Here is a 6,000-nt window from a genome sequence, read left to right on the forward strand (position 1 = left end):
GAATTGATGGCCTCATGGTGGATAGTATTCAAATCTGTCCTGTATGAGCTCTCATCATCCAGGTGTTCTTAGATGTCATACTTAGATGTTGTGTGCCATTAATGAAAGCATCTTCGTTTCGTCATGTAGGTGTTTATCAGACGTCATTTGAGTGCTGCCTGTTACCGTTCTAAGAGCTGCGTTTTGACAGTATTGGAGCTTCTTCCATTGTTTATCGCTAACTCTGGGTATCCACACTGACGCTGCGTAGTTTACCACTGACACTGGCCAATCGTTTGGTAACTACCTACCAAACGATTGGCCAGTTTCTTTACTCATTGCCCAAGTGCTGCCGTCTAGAGACTTGAGTACCTTGTTTCTACTTCGCATCTTGTTGCAGATTGCAGTGTTATGCGCGGAGGACATAAGGAGGCTATCGAATGTGACACCAAGTATTTTGGGGTGATTTATCGTCGGAATTTTTTCGCCATCGACTCCAGTTCTAGCCACACCGACTTTACACGTTAAGAGGCTTTTGTTGCCTTTAGATCCCTCCGAAAACATCCTCTTTTTTTCCCATATTTTTTTCCTATGGCAAAGTATAAAGTACTTATATCTGTTGTAGTTTGAATCCGTTCATTGCACTTTGTGCAGTTTTGCTCTTTAAAGGAAATTTTTCGCTGATAACTTAACACTTTTTCCTCAAATAAAAACCGCTAAAATAACATTACAGCTTTTTATACCGTTAGCAACATTTCTCAGCAACATTTGAGAAACATGTAAACAAAATTTAACTGTTATCTGTCAACTATTGTGGTTGGTGTAGTGAAACACTAAGAGAAATGAAACAGCGGCATTTGATAAAATAAAAAAAAAAACAATTTCATTTCAATTTGTTTTTCTTTACATGGACGAGTGTTTCGTTTTTAACATGTTTGTACATATGAGTAGGTTTATGTGTGCGTGTGTGTGTGTGGAGGGTTTTGTTGCTCAATCAGAAAAAAAGTATAATCCATCAAATATTTCAATGTGTTCCACTCTAAAGTTTTTTAGTCGTTACTTATCAACCGTTGTGGGCATACATATGTATGGGATTCGTTCTTTCGGTTTACAAAAAAATTTTCTCTACGGATAAACAAAATATCAAGACAGAAAGTGGAAACATATAGAAAAATTTTTAACTTTTTGTATAAAAAATTGTGTTTACGATTATGAGAAAACATCTAAGAAAGATTTTCTGAAAAAGGAAGAAAATTTTTGAAAATTTATAAAAAAAAAAAAATTAATAAAAAAATTTCTAAAATTTGCTTAATTAAAGTTAAAATATTGCTAAATTTTTTTTATAAAAAAGTGAGTGCAAAATAAAAACCAGGAAGAGAGTGAATTTTTTGTTTTATTTGTTTTTGTTGTTGTTATAACTCTCCTGCTAATCTAAAGAAAATGTTTAAAACAGGAAAAAAATAAACAGGAAACTACAATTGTGAGATATTAAAAAAAATCCTGCCACAAAACAAAAATTTTAATTTAGGCTTAAATATTACTAAAACACTTAAATTGCTTATTTTTGTAATAAAATTCTTCGTTTTTTGTTTTTCACCGACAATCCTTAATATTTTTTTTTTTATTATTTTTTACTCTCTTTTAAATTTCCCTTAAAAAACCCACACACACCTGCTGATAGCTGCCAGATTAGACGTCATTTAATATTATTTTGAAACTTTTTGGAAAAGTATCAAAATCTCGAAATCTAGTTCTAGATATGTTTTAGTTATGTTCTAGTTCAGTTCTAGCTCATTTCCGTTCTAGGTCTGTTCTAGTTCTGTTCTAGTTCTGTTCTAGTTCTGTTCTAGTTCTGTTCTAGTTCTGTTCTAGTTCTGTTCTAGTTCTGTTCTAGTTCTGTTCTAGTTCTGTTCTAGTTCTGTTCTAGTTCTGTTCTAGTTCTGTTCTAGTTCTGTTCTAGTTCTAGTTCTGTTCTAGTTCTAGTTCTAGTTCTGTTCTGTTCTAGTTCTATTCTAGTTCTGTCCTGGTTCTGTTATAGTTTTGTTCTTGTTCTGTTTTAGTTATGTTCTAGTTCTATTTTAGTTCTGTTTTAGTTCTATTCTAGTTCTATTCTAGTTCTATTCTAGTTCTATTCTAGTTCTATTCTAGTTCTGTTCTAGTTCTGTTCTAGTTCTGTTCGAGTTCTGTTCTAGTTCTGTTCTAATTCTGTTCTAGTTCTGTTTAAGTTCCAGTTCTGTTCTAATTCTTCTAGTTCTAGTTCTGTTCTAGTTTTGTTCTAGTACTGTTCTATTTCTGTTCTAGTTCTGTTCTAGTTTTGTTCTAGTTATGTTCTAGTTCTAGCTCTGTTTTTGTTCTATTCTAGTTCTGTTCTAGATCTGTTTTAGTTCTGTTCTAGTTCTGTTCTAGTTTTGTTCTAGTTCTGTTCCAGTTCTGTTCTAGTTCTGTTCTAGTTCTGTTCTAGTTCTGTTCTAGTTCTGTTCTAGTTCTGTTCTAGTTCTGTTCTAGTTCTGTTCTAGTTCTGTTCTAGTTCTGTTCTAGTTCTGTTCTAGTTCTGTTCTAGTTCTGTTTTAGTTCTGTTTTAGTTCTGTTCTAGTTCTGTTCTAGTTCTGTTCTAGTTCTGCTCTAGTTCTGTTCTAGTTCTGTTCTAGTTCTGTTCTAGTTAGGTTCTAGTTCTGTTTTAGTTCTGTTCTAGTTCTGATCTAGTTCTGTTCTAGTTCTGTTCTAGTTCTGTTCTAGTTCTGTTCTAGTTCTGTTCTAGTTCTGTTCTAGTTCTGTTCTAGTTCTGTTCTAGTTCTGTTCTAGTTCTGTTCTAGTTCTGTTCTAGTTCTGTTCTAGTTCTGTTCTAGTTCTGTTCTAGTTCTGTTCTAGTTCTGTTCTAGTTCTGTTCTAGTTTTGTTCTAGTTCTTTTCTAGTTCTGTTCAAGATCTGTTCTAGTTCTGTTCTAGTTCTGTTCTGGTTCTGTTTTGTTCTAGCTCTGTTCTAGTTGTCTTCTACTTCTGTTCTGGTTCTGTTGTAGTTTTGTTCTAGTTCTGTTCAAGTTATGTTCAAGTTCTATTTTAGTTCGGTTCATTTCTGTTCTAGTTCTGTTTTAAATATGTTGCATTTCTATTCTAATTCTGTATTAGCTCTGTCCTAGTTGTGTTCTATTCTAGTTCTGTTTTAGTTCTGTTCTAGTCCTGTTTTAGTTCTGTTCTAGTTCTGTTCTAGTTTTAATCTAGTTAGTTAGTAGAAAATTGATCTGGCAGCCCTGCTCCTGCCTTGTAAGCATCTTGTACCAGCTCTCTCGCTCCTCTAAACTGTTCATAAACATGTGTTTGTTTGAGTATGTAAATGTTTACATGTTTTGTTTTGCTGTTTTTCGGTTCCTTTTCTTGTTGTCAAAATACTCGTAAAATAAACAGCAAGAATAACAACAACATTTGTTGTTATTAAACGCCCTTGTTAAGCACTTTGTCACTTTGGCAACTCAAAAAAAGAAAAAAAAACTCCCCTTACAAACTAACGGGTTTTTTTGTTTAAACTCTCTCTTTCTCTTTGTAATTATTGTTGTGGTTTGTTACAATTAAAAAGAGTGTGTTAATTGATTTGTTGTTTTGTTTACATGAATATTGTTGTTGTTTTAGGCAAGTGTTTTTTTTTAAGTATTAATAATTCTAAACATTTCATTAAAATTTATAGTGTTTTAAGAAAATTTTTAAAAAAAAAATTGTAAAATTAACTAAATAATTACAACATAATAATAAAAACAAACAAATTTGTTTAAAAAAATACAATGTTAATAATTTTTATTTATAAAAAAATGCCTAAACTAAAGAAAATTTGTTAAAAGTTAAAAAGTTTATATATTGTGCTTTAAATCGATGTGTAAGGAGAAATTAATTTAAGGTGAGTTAACAATTTTTTGTTATAAACAAAAATTTTTTTGTTGTAAGTGTCATTTTATACCTTTGGCCTAAGCAAAGAATTCAATAAAAAAAGCAGACAGTTCGCTGGACGCAAAAAAAATCTGAATTGCAATTTTTTTTTTTGTAAATGCAAGTTTGTAGGCTTAATGGACAATTTTGTTATAAAATTTTTAATAAAAAAGTATTAAATGTTTTAATTAAAAAAAACAATAATTGAAAAAAATGTAAACCAGAGGTACTCAACTTTGTCTTTTTATAACTTAATTGACAATTAAATTTATGTTATTAATTAAAGTTATTTTGAAAGCTTAACACTTTGTTTGTGATTATCCAAATTTTTAAACCAATCGGACCAGTAGTTTCAAAGTTTTAGGTCTCTAAGAGAAATGTTCTTGTTTTGGAAATTCTTGCTTTAAAGCTTTACTTTGCTTTATGACAACTTATCCTCTAGCTACTCTTCTCTTTTAAGTTTATTGTGAAAGCTTAAACTGAATTTTAATCCAATAAGTCCATTAATTTTGTAGATATCGCCTTTTGAATAATTTTTTTTTTAAATTTTCCTCTTTTAGCTTTGATGTCAAACTTTGCTTCACTGTAACTTAAGCTACAGTGGAAGTTTTCTTTTCAGCCAAGTATCTTTTAAAAGCTTAACTCTTTATCTGTCATTATAGTAATTTTCAAACAAATCGGGCTAACATTCCGAAATTCTAGGGTTTTGAAAATTTTACATTTTTGCTTAAGTACTTAATTGTATAACTTTGAATAAAGTTTTCGAAATGCTGTTGTTTTGACTCTCTACTTTGGCTCATTATTAGATCCCTTTAAAATGGACTCACTTATCACTATTGCTCTTTAAAAATAACCCTAAAATCCTTCTTTAAAGACCTTTCAACAAATTGTAAATACTTTCCCTTTTATTGTACAGTTTCGAACATTTCTCTTTTTTACTTTTAAAATCTATTGTACTCACACCTTTTCCTAAACGGTATTTAGAATAGCTTGTCCCCTAAGCTCTATTGTTCTTGAGCTATTGTTTTAACCAAAGAACATAAAACAACAGATTTTTTTGGTCACATGAAAAAAAGTCTATGCTAAAAGAGCTTTTAAATCTCTTACCTAGAAAATGTAGAAAACAAAAAATAAGAAAAACAATAAGAACCAAATCTCATCAGTACTTTGTAACGCATTCATTGGTCTGTAAAATCCCCACTTTTCACAATATTTAGACACTCCTGCACCTCACTTGTTCAATATAAAACAATGTTCCAACACCAAAAAAGACCACCAGTCAGTCCACTATACACAAAAGTAAAGCCAACTGACAAAAAAAAAAAAAAAAACAAGCATTAACAACAGATTTGAATGACTCATGAGTTAGAGATAGAGTCAGTTGTTGTTGCTGCTGGAACCCTTTTGTTTTATGTGCACAACCGAATGAATGTAGTTGGTTTTGCTAGAGCCACTGCTGTTGCTGCGTACATTCCAAGTGTCTTTGTCGTCTATCAGTGGACCATGAATAAAAAATATTGAATTGAATATTTTGAAAAAAAAAAATTACAAATAAAAATTGTGAACATTTTTGCTGTTAAAAAGCGAAAGTGCTGTACTTGCGGGATTTGCTTTGAAATTTATCTAAAAGTGGGTGGTAATGAAAACAAATAGAGTTACAAAAAGTGACAAAAATCAGACAAGACCAAGTCAAAATCCAGACCAGAATATAGATTATAGTCTAGAATATAAGACTAAACTATGGACTAGACTATAGACTAGGCTAAAGACTAAACTAAAGAATAGACCACAGACTAGACTATAGAATAGACTATAGAATAGACTATAGAATAGACTATAGAATAGACTATATGCTAGCCTATAGACTAGACTATAGATTAGACTATAGACTAGACCATATACTAGACTATAGACTAGACTATAGACTAGACTATAGACTAGACTATAAACTAGACTATAGACTAGACTTTAGACTAGACTTTAGACAAGACTATAGACTAGGCTATAGACTAGACTATAGACTAGACTATAGACTAGACTATAGACTAGTCTATAGACTAGACTATGGACTAGACTATAGACTAGACTATAGACTAGACTATAGACT

The 6,000-nt window shown here is 31.1% G+C and overlaps 1 protein-coding gene across 2 annotated transcripts in view; it reads left to right on the forward strand.

Moving 5' to 3' along the window:
• Positions 1–3,706: 3,706 nt before the first annotated feature.
• LOC111686474 (galactosylgalactosylxylosylprotein 3-beta-glucuronosyltransferase P) overlaps positions 3,707–6,000 on the forward strand; it is a 51,228-nt gene continuing 48,934 nt past the window's right edge. The window contains exon 1 of one of the 2 annotated variants that reach the window (XM_046952287.1): positions 3,707–3,864. The gene's annotated coding sequence lies outside the window, so the exon portion shown is untranslated. The remainder of the gene's footprint in view (positions 3,865–6,000) is intronic. The other variant, XM_023448828.2, reaches the window with a different exon arrangement.

This window comes from Lucilia cuprina, chromosome 5, assembly GCF_022045245.1.
Source record: "Lucilia cuprina isolate Lc7/37 chromosome 5, ASM2204524v1, whole genome shotgun sequence".
Classification (NCBI taxonomy): Eukaryota; Metazoa; Arthropoda; class Insecta; order Diptera; family Calliphoridae; genus Lucilia; species Lucilia cuprina.